The following is a 16,914-nucleotide window of genomic DNA, read 5'->3' on the forward strand; positions in this document are numbered from 1 at the left end:
TGGCTTGGTCTACACTAACACAAGGAAAGTTGGCTTAAAGGTACGTGTAAAATGCATAGCTGGAATTGGCTTACATTAAGCCAAGCCATCGTGCATCCACAGTGAGGGAAGCCGATAGGAGCAAACGTTCCTCCTGGCTTTCCTTACTCCTCACAAAAGGAGGAGTACTGGACGCTGATGGGAGTTGTCCTTCGTGTTTCATTTACAGGTCTATGCTAGAGTTCATTGAGTGATCTGGTGTTTAAAGAACATGCCTTATTTTCTTAGAACAGTGTAACTATATGTTTCTCGTTTTATAACAGAAATGAAATGTTAAGTTTATACTGTGTTGAAACTAAACTATTAAAACCATCTTATAAGCAGGGGTGGGGAACCTTTTTTGGGTTGGGGGGGCACTGACACACAGAAAATTCAGTCAGGGGCCACACACAAGTGAGAGGCAAAATAAAATAAAATAAAAAATCCTCACTGACCAACTGAGAATGAAAAGACACTCTCCACATTCCCCTTGAACGCCAGAGCCTACTAGTGCACAGGCTAGTAGACTGTGTGCTCTGGTCCCACAGGAGGTTGGGGGAAGGAATCCGAACTCCTGAGTCTCAGGGGCCGGATTGAGGCAAACCGAGGGCCATAGCTGGCCCCCAGGCCTTAGGTTCTCCACCCCTGTTATGGAATAAAGTCAAAGACATTTTACATAGCTTTTTGTGGTGTTCATTTTAAAATGAGTTAGGGTTCATCCAGATTTTTTTCTGGTCTGCCATGAATTGAGTAGAATATCTTCTCTTGTTAATTATTAAAGAGTTTAAATCTATAGTCTTTAGTTGGCAAAGTTCAGAGAAAATACTTAAGTATTTATTAATAATTACTTTGTTCAGTGATAATTGTACACTTCAGGCATCTTGAAAAATCCAGCAAATGATTCAAGATACTCAAATTATTAAAATAAACACTATAAATGATCTATTAGCTACAGTTCATTTCCTCAATCGTCACTGGCAAAATGGCTAACTGTACATAGAGATTATTTTGTTAAAGCTCTGATACTAGGGGCAGAGATAAAGTGACAGTGTTTTGGTTTGACTTTCACTTCATAATCTGCAGTTTTACTCCAATTACCCATTACAATAGAAGTGTAAAAGACAAATCTTGTCCCACATGACAGATTAATTAATCATTCTTACAATTTCTAAAAAAATGTGGGTAAAGGTTTGAATAACTGGTAAATTGCTACTCTTGAGCTGGAATAATTCCATCCTCTCCTCCTTCTTAGAAGGGAAACTCCAGTTTGTGAAGGCTGATGGGCCAGAGAAGAGACCAGAAACCCCAGCTCTGTGAACTGATGTCTAACGACTGAATCTGAGCTTGCAGCTCAGAGTAACTCCACTTACTTCACCAGTCAACGCCAGATTTATGCGACAGCAAACTCAAGCTGCAAATGGAGACAGAAGCCGAGCCAGGCAGAGTGCACGCTGCTGTCACACACTCCGACCTACTTGAGGTCCTAACCTGACGTCCGGCAAGCTGCACAGGATTGTCACGGTGTAACTCTGTAGCCCAGGCTGGTAGTGCCGGGGAACAGAAAGAGCCAAGTGCCAGTCCATTAGTTACTGTCCGTGGGGGGAGAGCCCTTCCCTCGGGAGCAGCGCTACAGCGGGGGGACCCGGCAGGACAGGCAGGCAGCGCCGCCCGTGCGCTGCAGCCGCGCCAGGCCCTGGGGAGCGGGGCTGCCCAGCAAGGAAGCCGCGGCCGTTTCCGAGAGCCTCGCTGGCGCCATGTGCAACAGGGGCCGCCGGGACAGCGCAGCCTGGCCCGCGGGCCCTAGCTCCGGGCTGTCCGCCGCGCGGCTGGGGCAGGGCGCAGCCCGGGGGCCCGAGCTCAGCTCCCCTCGGCGCAGGCGGCGCGTCCCGGCTGCTCCGTTGGAGCCGGGCACCAGATTTGCCGCCGCCAGGGGGAGCGGCGGCTTCACCCCGCCCCGCCGCTTCCCACCCCGGGCCGCGAGCGGGGAGGAACCCGACGGGGTAGGGGGAGCCCCAGGGCGCGGTGGGCACCGCCCCCCTCCCCGGACTCCGCTCCAGGGGCCGAGCCGGGAGCAGGTTCCCCGAACTGGACGGAACCTCCCCGCGGGTCCCCGGCTCGTCCCCTGCGCTTAGCGCCCCCCGAGCGGGAGGCTGCGGGAGCGCAGCAAGGCACGTCCCGCGTCTCCCCCCGCAGCCCGTTCCCGGGTCTGACTGGGGCAGCTGCGGGCGGGAGGGCCCCCCGGTGCCTGCTGAGAGGTTCCGCCCCCAGAGAGCAGCCCTGGCAGGGGGCAGACGCGGCCGCACGCCGCAGCTGTTGCTTTCGGGGGATTCAGCGAGAGAAAGCGCCAGGGCACCTTTAAGAGGAAAAAAATCCCCTCAACTCCCCGATTTGCATTTTCCACTTGTGCCCCTCCTTTTTCGCAGTGATGTCAGCCGGGGAGGACTTGCTGGCAGCACTGGGAAGCGGAGTTCAGACGGCGGCAGCAGAGCTGAGCCATCCGATGCTTTAGCACCCGGGTGCTGCTTCTCCGACACCCACAGCCTCTGCGCTTGCAGGGGCCAGCCGGACCGGACAGCTCCTGTGCACAATTTCCAGTCTGTGTCAAAGAGGGGCAAACAAGGATCCTCTGTCGTCTTTCCCTCAAATAGACCTAACGTTCCTCTTTCTGTTTTATGCCTAAAGAGAGAGATTTGCTGGACTGCTCTTGCAGACGGGGATTTAGTTAAAAGTCTCACAGCACAACTTAGCTTAACCAAGAGCAGCGTTGCGGACTGACATTAAGGTGGTTCTTTTAATGTGGAATTGCATTTGCCTTTTACAGCTGCAAAAACATAAAGCCAAACTCAAATCAAGACTTAGCTAAAAGTTAGGCTGCCTTTTTCTTCCACAATTGTGTGCCCTCTGTGGAAATCGTTCATGCATCTTTTGCTCTAGCCTGCATGGGAAGGAGCAGCTTATATTTTGGATCAAGGATTTGCTGGTGTAAACTGGTCTAACTTCCATGTGATGGGGCAGCCTTCATTACTCTAGACGCCTTGTTGATGTGCTGAGGAGCCAATGTAGCTTGACATCTTTTGCAGCGAAGGCAAGGAATTAAAGGTAAGAGGGGGTTGATTAACATTCTGCATTTTTCATCACTCACCCCCCTCACAACACACTGCTAGCAGTGCCTCCAGATTGAAGATTATTAGGCTAGAAGTGGTTAAGTAAAATGTAAGTCATCTATGGTGAGGAGCACATGGAGTTTCCGAGTAATTGCAAGATACATGTTTAAGCTTTGTAATGTGTCACATTTATGATCTGTGTTACTGCAGGAACGCTGAGCTAATTTGCACTATTCAGGGATGAGGGGCTACTACAGATTGAGTCTGTGATGCACAGTTTGATCAGGTTTCAGTTAACGTTTTCTTGAACGTGCACCCCCTTTCCCCAGTGCCTTCCACCAGCCAGTTTGATTTGGTGCTGGTTTGCAGAGATAGTGCATAATACCTATGAGAGAGGGAGAGAAGCGAAAGGAAAAAAAACATATGGAGCATTTTATTGATGCAATCGTAAGCCTGTAATGGAGATTCCATTTAATGGGGATTGCATCAAAATGCCTAGCTGTTGTTGGGAAGAGGGGAGGACGAAAATTGTGCTGGATTGCAAATGAAGTTCTTTGATTGAAGGATTTCCTGGAACTGTGGAGGGATGAGGAGCTTAAAGTTGCTATGCATTTGGAGTATTGGAATGGGATAAAAACCAGAGCAAGCTGAAATACATTTTAATTTGCTCAGGCACTGAACATTATTTGAAACCGGTGGGAGAGGAAAACCAGTTATTGCATTGATGTGCTGGTGTTGACGCACTGTCTACGGAGCACTTGGACTCAGTAGCAAATACCATTGATAGGAAAGCTAGGATAGGGTATTACCTCTCTTTTGGGGACGAGTGAGTGGGGAAGGTTCGTTTATGGCTTTTGCAAGATAGAAATTGAAGGCACAGAGCTTACAGGCTGCTGGTTGCAAGCACAGCAGCATTGTAGGTGATCAGGAAAGCAGAGCATTTTTTCCCCTTTTCCTTTTTGGAAGCCTGGTGTAAGAAATAAGTCTGGCAGATACATGAAGAGAAAAAGTAGGGACCGAAAGCTCTTCTGGGGCACCAAAGAAACTCTAGAGAGGAACTGACTGAGATAGTAGGAGCCCACATATTTGATTTTGAGAGAAGATGTTGTGTTGAAAGAAGTATGAAGCAATAGTTTTAGGTAATGCTGATGTTTACTTCAGTTGGCAAAAGTGAAGAGAAGATGTTCAAGATACAGTAGTCTGCTGAACCCTTCTAGAACTGAGAGTAATTTCTCAGTGGAAGAATATTAGGTTATTCTACACTGATTCATTATTTTTTCTGAATTACAGTCTAAGATGTAAGGAATGAAGAGCAGCTCCTGTGTAAGTCTCACTGAAAGCAAAAGAAATATCCAAAGAAAACAGTAATAATAAGCAAAAGACAAACCACAACTTTTTTCTTGTTAGCAATGAAAGAATGAAAGTAGAGTTGACCTGAAAGATTATACAGGAAAATAGTTTTTAAAAAGGGGCTATCGGAGTCGTGAGCAAGAATTATTTATTTGTGTGTTAACATTCTGGTAACTAGTCTCACAAAGATTGGTTGGTAGTCATATGAACTGCAAGAATACCATCTGCAAGCATCTAAGTGGCATCCTCATTTAAGCAGCAGCGACATGTCCTATAAAATACTCACCAGTACTTCTGTACCATTAACAATAAAGGGATGGATTAAATGTATAGGTTGTACTAAATAAAACAAAGAAAAAGTAGCTCAGGTTGTCAGAAGTAATTTGTTTTCTTATTTGAAATGTGTACATAAGACTGGGTAATGGCTCCACACTTGAGTGACTCCAAAACTGTACATTTTGCATAAGATAAATAAAGGAGAGAGAGAGGGGAATATGCTGATTTTAAATACAGTGGAGAAAATCTGCATAAGCACAATGACTTCTACTTAAGTATTTCATCTTGGCCAAAGTGAGACAATTTTTGTGTGTGTGTGAACTGTAAAAGATGGGTTTAGAATATTAATGGCTAAACTCTGGAGAGCTAGGGGGCTCGCTCAGTAGCAGAAGATTCTTTTTTGTTAGAAAGACCTGGAAAAGATAGATATAAACTGCAAGCCATGTTCAATTTGAACGGTCTATACCCAAATTTTTAAATCACATTTAGCACTGCTTAAGAGAACAATGCCCAATTTTTTTTAATAAAGCCCTCTGTACTATCAGTAAAGCTTTCTTACTTTTTCTTTATAGAAAAGGCAAGCATTGTTATGTTGTGCGTGTGCATATATATATATAGTGAGTTTGTGTCCATGTGGGGTGGGTGGGTGGGTGTGTGTGTGTGTGTGTGTTTAAAATTATATTTTCACTAAATAACAGGAATATACCTCTGTGGAACATATTTTGGTTTTCTTTCAATTCACATGTTTCCTTTCCATTTATTTATACAGAAGAGTTCTTATTGCTTCAGGACTGCATTGTTCATCTTTGCAGCATTTTTTTCAAATGGGAGCATACAACTGCCTTGGTATAGTTAAAGGATAATTTATATTCAGTGTGGTAGTGTCTGCTCAGTGGAATTGGTTTTATACATCACAGCCTTTGCAAAAAGGGAGATCAAAGATCTGAACCTGTGGTCCTGCACTGAATTTGTATTCTACCTGGATATGAGCAATATTATACTGATGCCTCTCTCACTCTTGTAATTAAGAGTACACCTATCTTTTTCTTTATAATATCCCTCTGTTTAGTTTTAATGTTATTCTAAGGATGTATCCTAAGCTGAAATCAAAACACATTGCTAGAGTAAAATAGAAGTCCAAAATCAATTTCTGTATAATACAAACAAGTAAGGGCATTCATTGTCTCTCTGGCTTTCTGCTTCCTCACTATTCACCGCTTTCATTTTCTGAGTTGTTATTTCCAAACTTTAGATTTTGGAGCGCTCTTGGGTCCCAGGTAAGTGCTGTATTTTGAAGTAGCTTGCTATTGCAAAACAGTCACGGAGACTTCTCTGGAAAGTAGAACAATGCTGGCTCAGTAGTCAGATCTGAATTTTGAGGGTTCAGCCTTAGATCATATTATGGACTTCAGTGCCTGTGGCATTATTCTTGTTTGTTCTTTTGAGGTTAAGTTATGAAAGCAAAATCAAACCAAACCAATAACAATTGAAAGTTAAACTAACCTTAAAATATATTAAGGAAGACAAAAATACATTAACATAGTGATCTGACATAAAGGCATAAAAGTGATAGAATTTTCAAGGTAGGGTCGCTAATAGACACACCTTAACTTCATCTTTACGGGAACAGCCACTGCAGCATTGACAGTCTTCCATCAGAAGATACCAGGATAGCGAGTGAGGCTACTGTTATCTTACGTTTACATAGTATCTTTCATTTTGAAGAATCTTGAAGTCCTTTCCAACATATACCTATTAATATCCATATCTAATGTATCATGTTACAAATAAGCTATTTACTTGATCACTGTAGATAAAGTGGATGGATGGCTATAAATACTTTGTGCACTTGGATCTGAGAATTTGTCTGTACCATGAATAACTGTTGTGATAATATGTGCTACAGTGCCTAGGATCAAGTAGGGTAAGCTAGAGGGCCTTGGTACCCTTTACTTTGAAATGCATTGGCTTTTGTGGAAGTTGTTTCAGAGAGCTTTTGGAATTTTTTTGTTCATTTTAAATAAAAGTTCACTAGCTAGATTTAATAAAATTTGTTCCAAGAGCCTATTATAAGTGAAAGAGATAATTCAAATACTTAGACATTTTGTTATTCCACAGTATATGAAAGTACTAATGAGCATATATTTCTTGAGTCTTTGGAAGGTTCAAGCTGCCTGTGGAATGAGTTGCCAATACACAGGCATGTAATGTGGAACAGGAAATTTAAAGTGGAAGTGGGAATTCGATTATCTCTTTAAATCTGTAGGGAAACTCCAGTTCTCATTATCCAACAGTAAAAATAAAATAAAATAAATAAAATAAAAAAAATAGTTTAAGACATAGTCTTTTTCAATTATGATCTCTGAATTAGGAGTGTCTTGCCAGAAATCATAATAGCTTCTATGAGGTTTTGCACTTTAAAAGCTCCACTGATAGAGGATTTTAAACTATCCTTGTAATTGTCTCTAATGTGTTATGTAGCGAATAAGAGTGGGATTAGTAGAATACAAATTTTGAGGCTAAGAGTGGCAACAACTGCGTTTATAATTTCTGGCACATATCTGAATGAAAGAGCCTTTTTCATATTGTCTTTTCTAGCACATGTATATTTTTTTCACACATACACCCCTGACTTTGCAGAAAAGTTTCTCCTCTGTGCAAATAAGGAACAGCAATACTTGTATAATATTATTACAGTTTCATATTTGAATGAAACAAGCATGTTTGCAGAAAAGCATTCATGAACCAAGTGGAGATTTCATTAAGGTTCAGGAAAACTTAATTTAAATAATGAAATGTAAATAGAAAGAGCTTGGAACTTATTCCACAGTTCACTGCCAAGTTTTTCATAGGTCTGAACAGTAAATATAATGGTGTAATAGGTTTTCTGTCACAATCCCATTATTAGACATGCTTTTTTTTGCGGTTTTGTTTAACTGCTGTTAAGTTGAAATCATGTTTAAAATTACTTATACATCAGCTGTACTAAAAATGTTTTCCTAAAGGTAACACAAAATAAAGCTGTTTGTACTTTCTTCAGTTTTCTTTATTAAGATCTCAAAGCCCATTAAAATCAATGGAAATAACTCCTATTGACTTCAGTGGACTTTGCAATAGGCTCCTAATGAATTACTGCATAACATATATAATGTACTTTAATTTGTGGGCATTTGGTTTGGGAATCAAACATCTTATTGGGGTATAGAGAGTTTTGTGGAATAGACATTTTGCTAGAGTAAGAACTGCAGGATTTGGTCCATTGAGCATTGGACTCTACGTTAACTTTGCCAAAGAAGAACTTTTAAAATTAAAATATTGCTTTCCCATCATCCATTTATAATTAGCAACATACCTGACATGGAATATAATTTCAATTGAAAGTGCAATAGTAGGCAGACCGCCAAATTCTGCTCATATACACTGGTGTGAGTTGAAACCTTTGAAGGTATTTCAGATATTTGGATGTTTAGCGGAAAATCATCTGTGGCCCACAGTATTTAAACCCTATTGTCATTAAAAAATCAGTTTATAATATTCAGAATTTTTGCCTGATTCTCTTTCCTTGCAGTACAACATCTTGCGTCACATTACTTTGTTTTCACATTGCTATGTTTTGAATGATTTTCTTCCTTGAAGCTGCTCTAGAAATAAGACGTCTCTAGTGATGAATTCTGTTTGTATATCAGTGTTTATCTGTTACATCCTCAAGGACATGGTTTTATTATTTTTGTAAGAATTTAATTAGTAATTATATGAGCTGTACGCTGTCAACCGAAATGGTAAGAAATCCGTACCAAGACAAACAAAAGCCAACAAGAAAAAATTGTTAGTGCTTTGGGGATAATTTTTTCCATTTGTCCACATATTTACACCTTCAATATCATATGGTTATAATGATGAATATTATTTATTATTAATCTGTGTTCAAATGTTGAACTCCCATTACTTCAGTGGTACAGGGTTAAGTCCAGTTCACAAAGGTATTTAAGCACTGCAATGCTCAGGTGCCTAGTGGAATTCTCAACCCTGATTTGGGTGCCGATGCTTTCCCTGCATTATATGGGGAGAATTAGGACTAAGAAAAGGATTCGCAGTAGCCAGTAAGATGAATGGTGAATCTCCTAAATTACCTAGGAGTGAATTTCAGAGGAGAGGGCAGAGCTTAAGCTCAGATCCTCAAAGGTATTAGGCACCACTAGTATTAGGTATTACCGCTTCCCTCACATCCTGTTTTCAGTTGGGAGCCTTCCCCTGGAGTTTGTTGCCTGACCCAGTCAGCCCTTTTCTCCCAAAATTGAGGGAAAGAGCCCCAGAGCAATTAGTAGCCTAGAGCTTAGGACACTCATTTGGGATGCACAGATCCAGTTTCAAATCCTTGTGCTGCTTGATTTGGAACAGGCACTTGAACTCTTATTTTCCTAGATACCAGATGCCCTAACCACAAGATTACCTGAGAGGAAATTACAGCAGAACCCTTGTATACTGCAACTTTGCTACTAAATTGTAGCTCGTGCTAATGATTTGCAATGTTTGCATTGCCATGTACTGACGCATATTGAGTTCAACTTCACTGCAAACATTTGAGTTCACAGTAAAGTGCTTCCGTATGTTTATAAATGCGCTTTAATATAGTGAAGGTGTAAGGAGTGAGACAAAAGGAATGGTGCATTAACTGGAGTGACTGTTTTAATTTGTTAGTCATTTAAATGACTTTGGGATATTTATCCAGCAATTTCCTTTAAATGAAGATACCCTGGAATAGAAATCAACATGCCAATAATTCCACATGGGGGAAATCCATGGATAAGAACATTGCCACATTCATTCTCTTTTCATATTTCTGTCTTGTCAGTCTCTAAAGAGTGTGAAAGGATTTAAATGTTGGATTTTGATAGTGATTTCCTGATACTAGATTGCACTGCCTGGCCACTTTAGAACTTTTTAACCTTAGAATATAACTGCACTTAATTAGTGGAAGACTCTTTTTAAAAACACATTAATGTTGTGAAAGTCAATAACATTCTGTGTTTTCCACTGCTGCAAAGGGAAAGAACAATAAATGAACACAAATGGGATATAAAGGTAAATCAGAGGTATTGTTATCCTATTTGCTCTTTTTATTTGTAAAATACGACTGAGAAAAATACACTTTTGATTTGGAAAAGTGATTATGCTAATCTAGTTTCTTTACTTAGAATATAACCTTGAGAAACAATTATATATACAGAGGTGTTTACATTTATCTGAACCTTATACATTATTTTTACATAGTGGGAAAATGACATACGGCTATGATTAAGAAACAGACATATGATAAATGATGATTTTGGTCAGGTATTATTTTACTTAACCTTGCGCCCCCCTTTTTAAAGGGGATTAATTCATTAGGAGGGAAGAACATATCCAGATGAACACATCAAAGCTTATTTTTTAACAAAGTTAAATGTCTTTTCAAAAATGAACAAGGGAGGTAAAAATGGCAGGAGAAAAATTGATTCATATAACAGTAAGCTCATATCTAAGAATTTTGACTAGTCTTTTGTACGGTGAGATTCACTCTTTCATTGTGCCAGGGCTAAACCCAGATATGTATGAAGACAACTTCATATAGCAGCAGTTCTTGTATTCAGCAATATGTGGAAATGTGCAAATGAAGAGATGCTCATCACAATAGGCATGTCAGAAAAGAGAAGTCCAAGGTCCATTATGCTTTGAAGTCCATGATGCTTCGAAAATGAGCATAATGAGCAGAAAGCAAGAAACAAATCAAGAAGTGCACAGTATTTATTTGTGGTCAGATGAGTTATCAGCTGAGAATAAAGATACTACACACATTTGGTAGACATGGAATGTTTGTAGCACTTACAAAAGAACCAATCCTTATGAGCCTAAATCAACTCTCTTGGCTTCAGTGTTACCTCAGTAGTATTAAGCCACACCAATCAGATCAGGAATTGTGGATTGTGTATTCAGAAGAGGCAGTTTTCATGGTGACTAACTACCATTGACTTTGGAGACTTTGATTTTTTTTATACTTGAAGTATAGGTCTCTAATTTGAAAGTATGTGAGAAAGCATCAGGTTCCATATTATGCCTAATAGGAAGCAAAGTGAAGGTGATAAAACTGCCTGTTTTACAACTTAGTGATTAGAGGGATACAGTTAGTGGATAGAATAACCTTTCCATTTAAAGTTGGAATTAAGGCTGGAAGGTTGGGGTGTTCTGTACTGTGTAAGGCGACTTGGTTCTCTAGAATCCAGAAGTATTAGAAAAGATGGGCAGGATGTCTGATAATGTTGTTTGGAATAAAGCTGTCTAGAAGATTTCTTATTTATTGTTCATATTTCTCATTTTTTCAGCCTTCATTCACACACAGACTGTTTCTTTCTCATTCGAATTGTTGTACATATTAAAGCTGGTGATCTAACAGCTGGTTAGTGTTTAAGGATAACCAGACATCACTACATGAATTTATCTGACTCAATATGCCTAAAGCTATAAGAGATGACAGAAAACAAGTGATTTTAATTGATCAAAGTAATGAAATCAGATAATTCAAAAGTAAGGTATAAATACTGTCAGGAGCTAAGTAGCAAGGTAAGAAAGAATTCATGTGCATTGTAAAAAGTTCAGAATATAAATTTCTACAAATCCTTTTAGATCAGTGTGCCATTGAATTAAATTTTGTCAACTGAAATGGAAGAACAGGATCCTGATGAAAGCTGATCATACAAATTAGACATGGTGTAAAATTTTCAGAAGAGCATAAATGACTTAGGCTTCTAAATCCCATTTCAAAAGTGACATAGGAACTTCAGTTTCACTGATTTTAAATGAGGCTTAGGCTTCAAAGTCACTTAGGCACATTTGAAAAATTGTAGCCATTTTCAGCATCATAATGTAGTCATGGTGATTGTGTATCTTTGAAGCTTTCCAACACCTAGTCAACATCAGCCTTATTCAGGAGCAGTTTCTTCATCTTCTATACTCGAAAGATCACACAAGTAGGGATTCATGCAAATTAAAAACAGCTAAAACAAGACTTGAATTTGATAATAACATTTTTAAACATCTTTAATGTAACACAAAGTTACCTTTTTATAGAAATGACTGAAACACTTTGCCCTGGATATATTCCTCCTGTGTCATTTAAACCCCCATATCAACTACTGGTTATTGCAAGTGCAGAAATAGAAGGAGCGAAAAAAGAATTAATTATAATATAAAAGAATTGACACTGAAATTAATCCACAACATGAAAAATGGCGGCTACCTGTGCCCGTAAAAGGGAAAATGTATTTCTAGTTAATCCTATGATTTTGTGTCCTGAATAGAGAAATGCAGATTATTGTGCCTCACTTGCTAAGGATGACATTCACAAATGCATAAGCAGTATGACAAAAAAGAAGTCTGGAGTTTTCTCCAACAATGAAAATATAGAGAAAACATGAGACGTTCTCAGGTGCAATTATCCTAACATTTCTGAGATGACATCCTTGTCCCAAAGGTAAATCCCAAACCCCCCATCCAGAGTAGACTAAAGGCTTCACCAGTGGCAAATGGATGTTCTGCACACTGTTTAAACCTTATTGTGAAAAAAAGGAATAGCTAACATAGTCTTCAAGCATATTATGGAAGTTCAGAAAATCTTCTGCATCCACTATCAGCCTCATCATTAATTGACTGATAAAGAAGGATTCTGCTTGTTAATGAAATTTGGTTGATCTCCCTGGAAGATTATATCTCTTCATGTGTATGCAGCTACCATAACGGTTGAAATTTGCCCTAAGCATGACAAACTTTTTAATCAAAACTTAGCTGTGTTTTACACAACAAGGGGCTCTATAAAGGTGCATTCATAAAAGTGACTGAAGGAGGTTTCAGAAGGAGTAGACAAGATTAATGAAAGTCACTCTCTTTGGACTGGAAATTATGGATTGATCTATTTCACTAAAAAGAGGTGGAACTGAGAGTCATTCTAACACACAGTGGCACTTTTCTAATAGACAGCCCATAACCATAGGTTATAGGTTGAAACCCTGGACAGGAAAAAGACTTTCATTCTGACCCAACTAGATGAATGAGAATAAACTTTTTTGAGGAGGTGGGGGAAATCTGTACCTAAAGGCAGATACAAAAGAACTGTAAGTCTATCGGGAACTCAGTTATTGCATTCTTACTGTTTTTATTTACAAACCAGATTATCTATCTATCTATCTATCTATCTATCTATCTATCTATCTATCTATCTATCTATCTATCTATCTATCTATCTATCTATCTATCTATCTATCTATCTAATTTTATTTTCTTTGCTGAGGGAGTGAATTTCTTCATGTCTTGTTTTGTGTTTGGGCCTACTGGTGGCTACACCTTTGCAGAGCTGGTCTGCAGAGCATGCACTTGTGTGATAGCTTTTATAGAAATATAAGCAGAGGAATGGTTGAGTCCCATCTCCCTGTGCTGACACAGGATTAACTATACTTAAACCATCTCTGACATATTTTGCCTAACCTGTTCTTGAAAACCTCTGAGGGTTGGGCCTAGAGCTCCCCCTCTTATCAACACATATTCCTCTCATGTAGCATATGTGATAAGTGATGCATAGATTCAATGCGTGTGTGTGTGGCATTGTGGAATATTTGTTGATTCATTATCTCTTATTCCGTACCTCAGGTTATCTGGGTCACACACGGACAGACTTGAGCCCTGCTCTCATCAACTAGTTTGTGGGAGCGGTTTGGAGGGATGATTATAGCCTACAAACTGTCATTCTTGGGGACTTGTTGAGCACCACTTGATGTAGAACTCAGCAGAAGTGCTTTAAAATTAGTTTAAGCCATCTTTATTCTCGCTGTATGATGGGTCCATCCAGGGTACAGTTCAGATGCCAGCATAGCTAAAAGTGCCTCAGGACTGCTCTGAACCGCACTTCATTGCTCCTGACTTCAGAGGGCTTTGTGGCAGCTGAAAAGAACCAAAGAGCAGCCTGACACACATCCCTAGATGATGGATTGTGAGAGGTTCAGATTAGAACTATTACGGCAGCTCTGCACTGTCCAGGAAATGCCTGGAGATCAGGGTAGTCTTCTTGGGGAATCCGGGGAGGTTATATCCATTTTGTATTACCAGAGTGGTATGAAGTGTCTGTATTGGCCTTGTCACATCACTACGTATATTTGCATTACTGACTCTTGGTCCATGGAGCTCTTGAAATGTCCACCCCCTTGTTCATATTCTCTCTGACTGGTTTTTGCCCATTATTTAGCACATATAACTTTCATTAATGTCAATGAGTTATGCAGCAATCCAAAGCAAAATATGCCCTTAAATAAATCATCAAGTGGCACCTCCAGGTGAGACTTAGAGAAATTTTTTGGCCCTATTTAAAACATGAATTTGATCTAGAGAAGCAGAACATTTTCACCAGTTAATGATATAATACTATCCATTTTGTTGGAAGCTGAAGCATCAATGAAAGTACTGCCTTGTTGCAGTCTTATTGTGATTACATTAAGATCCAAACCTTGAGATTAAGGCAAAATTTGTCAGAATAAGATGAGCAGGGTTTGGTTGCTAATTAAATACTTCAGTGATACTTTGTGGAATGACTGTCTATGGTATTATTATGCCATATAACCTTGGTATTTTTGCTATATGCAAATGCTATTTTAACTATTTTTTACTATCCATTTGCCAGTGACTGCTTGATATATATATCTGTAATCTTGCTAATTTGAAACTGTTAACATCAGTTTTTGGGAACCCCTCCCCCCCATTAACTTTAGTGGTAGTTAGGTCAGGTCCCTGTCTGGTTTTTATGTTGCTTTGCTCAGTAAATAGTGAAAAGAATATGGGGTATCCCAGGATTGATTGATTGATTTGCTGTCTTCCTATTCTCACTGAGGATAAGAAAGGAGGATAAATGCTTAGCAGACCTTCCTCTTTAAAGCTGGGCCTCCCCTCCTGTCATGTTCCAGGGTTTGCAGGACTCCAGTGATGGCCAAGTTAGGTGGAAAGAGGCAGGTGATTTTGTTGTTGTAGGGAAGCTTTCTCCATCAGCTGATGGTGGATTCAGTAGGGGCTCGGAGCTAGACAAGAACCTGGAATTTGGTAAGGGGTGGGAAAAATAAGAAGCACAGAGGTCTCTGACTGCTCCCAGTCCTCCACCAGTTCTGCAGCCTGTGTGTGTGTGTTTGGGGGGGGGGAGTCATGCTAATGAGAGGGGGAAAAGGGTCATGGGAATAGTGATGGGGGTCAGTAATTGAATTAATCAGTAGTTCAACATCTTAGAAGTGGAAACCTTAATGGGAATTGAATTGGATGGTTTACTAACATACTCTGCAATGGAGAACATTAAGAAGTTCATCCAAAGCTGTATCATGCACCAGTGCCCCCTGCTGGAACTCTCTCATTCAGTAAGTCCCTTACTTGTCAGGTAAGAGCTTAGTCAAAATTCAATTTAAAAATTGGCCACCTGGGGCTTTGAAACTGCACAACAAAAACAAACCGTTTGTTGCACTGCATGACTAATGATGCTGTTAGGTTGTCTGGCCTTGGCCAGAGTGCTCAGCTTAAACTCACAAGCTCTTCTGTCCGCCCACCCCAACATAAACTAGCACTCCCTCTTAAAAGGACCAGAAAAGTCTTGTCTTGTCAGATGGATCCATTGGCTGCTTCCTCGTTCCAGCCCTTCTGGAGGATTGTGTCTTGTTTCTGCTGGTACTAGAGCCTGAATGATGTTTCTAGGCAGTGCTTAGAGTCCCATGAAGCTGACTACCCCTCTTTCCCAGGAGACACTTTTCCTTAGCATTACACTGTCAAGGTGGTGATGCCCCCAGCAGGGAGCAGAGAAGGCCTGGTACACCCTGTCAAAGTCTCCGTATTGGGCAACATGTTCAGGTGTACTATACAGCAAGGACATTTATATATTTTAAGCAGGTGAATCAAAAAGTAGTGCAAAGTCAGCTTGCAAATAACATTTACAGTCTCAGTTCCTCGTATGTAATTCATCTTGGCAGGTACAGTACTTTCAGGTTTTATTTTATTATAAACTTAAAAAAAAACTTGAAAGAAATCATTTGAAAAGGGTTTAAAGTAAGTGATTTAGATGAGGTTGGCAGGTGGTACAATATGGCTGTTTCAGGATTAACTAAGTTCTGAAAATTCTGTCACTTCACAGTATTGGATCTGTGTCTTGATTTAGTCATTGCTAAGGCAAAAGTCATCACCTTGCAGAACAAACCGTGAGAGGCATTAGTTGATGATGGTATCAGACAGAAATAGCAGATGCCATTTTCTGAGCAACTCTGGAATCTTCTATGATTAAAAGGACAATTGCATCAAAATGTCTTCTCTTCTAACTGCCATTTACTTTGAACATTGTTAGTGACAGCATCTCTGAAAGAGACACTTGTGAGGCATGTTCTGCAAGCCAATTATCACTGTGTTTTACACCTTACTGGTTTGCAAAAGTTCTGATGGGGCAATTATAACAATAGCTGGCATTGTCAGATTTGCTATGCAGATTGCACCAGTTACTGTCAATCAGTTCCTTGGGGCAGTAGAAGAGGATCAGTTGCTCATGTTGATTCTGTTAGATCTGTCATCTCTAGATCTATTTCATTTGATCTAGAAGAGGTGGTCAGTTGTCTTTTCCAGCTATTGGTGGTGTGGTGGAATAAATTAGAGGAAATGATGGAAAAGATTTCTTCACTTGTTTTTCTGTAGTGTTCCAAAATGTTCATGTATTTCAATGAATATGTCAAAACACATGATCTATGCCAGGGTAACTTCCAGATTTCAGCCTAACGATGAAGGATGTCCTGCCTTTTGTTGCTCATGTTCATCGCCCACATTTGTCAGACAGCTGTGAGGTTTTGCTTTTGGGCTATGTCTAGAAAGCCTCTTTCTAAAGAGAGCGTCTAGACAGCAACCAGTATTTTTGAAAAAGAGAGCCGCTTTTTTTGAAAGAGAGCACTCAGGCAGTCTGGATGATCTCTTTAGAAAAAGCACTGTTTCCGTTCAATAACGCCTTTTTTCAAAAGCTCACTTTCAAAAAAAGGTGTTTATTCCTCGTAAAATGAGGTTTTCCGTAGTCAAAAAAACTGCTGCGTTCTTTCGATTTAATTTCGAAAGAATGCAGCAGCAGTGTAGACACAGGTGA

The 16,914-nt window shown here is 40.0% G+C and overlaps 1 protein-coding gene across 7 annotated transcripts in view; it reads left to right on the forward strand.

Annotated features, from left to right (window-relative positions):
- Positions 1-1,307: 1,307 nt before the first annotated feature.
- The window catches only part of PCDH11X (protocadherin 11 X-linked), a 1,122,530-nt gene continuing 1,106,923 nt past the window's right edge, over positions 1,308-16,914 (forward strand). For 5 of the 7 annotated variants that reach the window (XM_075940729.2, XM_075940728.2, XM_075940730.2 and 2 more), the window contains exon 1: positions 1,308-3,117. The gene's annotated coding sequence lies outside the window, so the exon portion shown is untranslated. The remainder of the gene's footprint in view (positions 3,118-16,914) is intronic. The other 2 variants (XR_012906841.2, XM_006135154.5) reach the window with 1 other exon arrangement.

This window comes from Pelodiscus sinensis, chromosome 13 (genome assembly GCF_052426305.1).
Source record: "Pelodiscus sinensis isolate ZL-2025 chromosome 13, ASM5242630v1, whole genome shotgun sequence".
NCBI classification, from domain to species: domain Eukaryota; kingdom Metazoa; phylum Chordata; order Testudines; family Trionychidae; genus Pelodiscus; species Pelodiscus sinensis.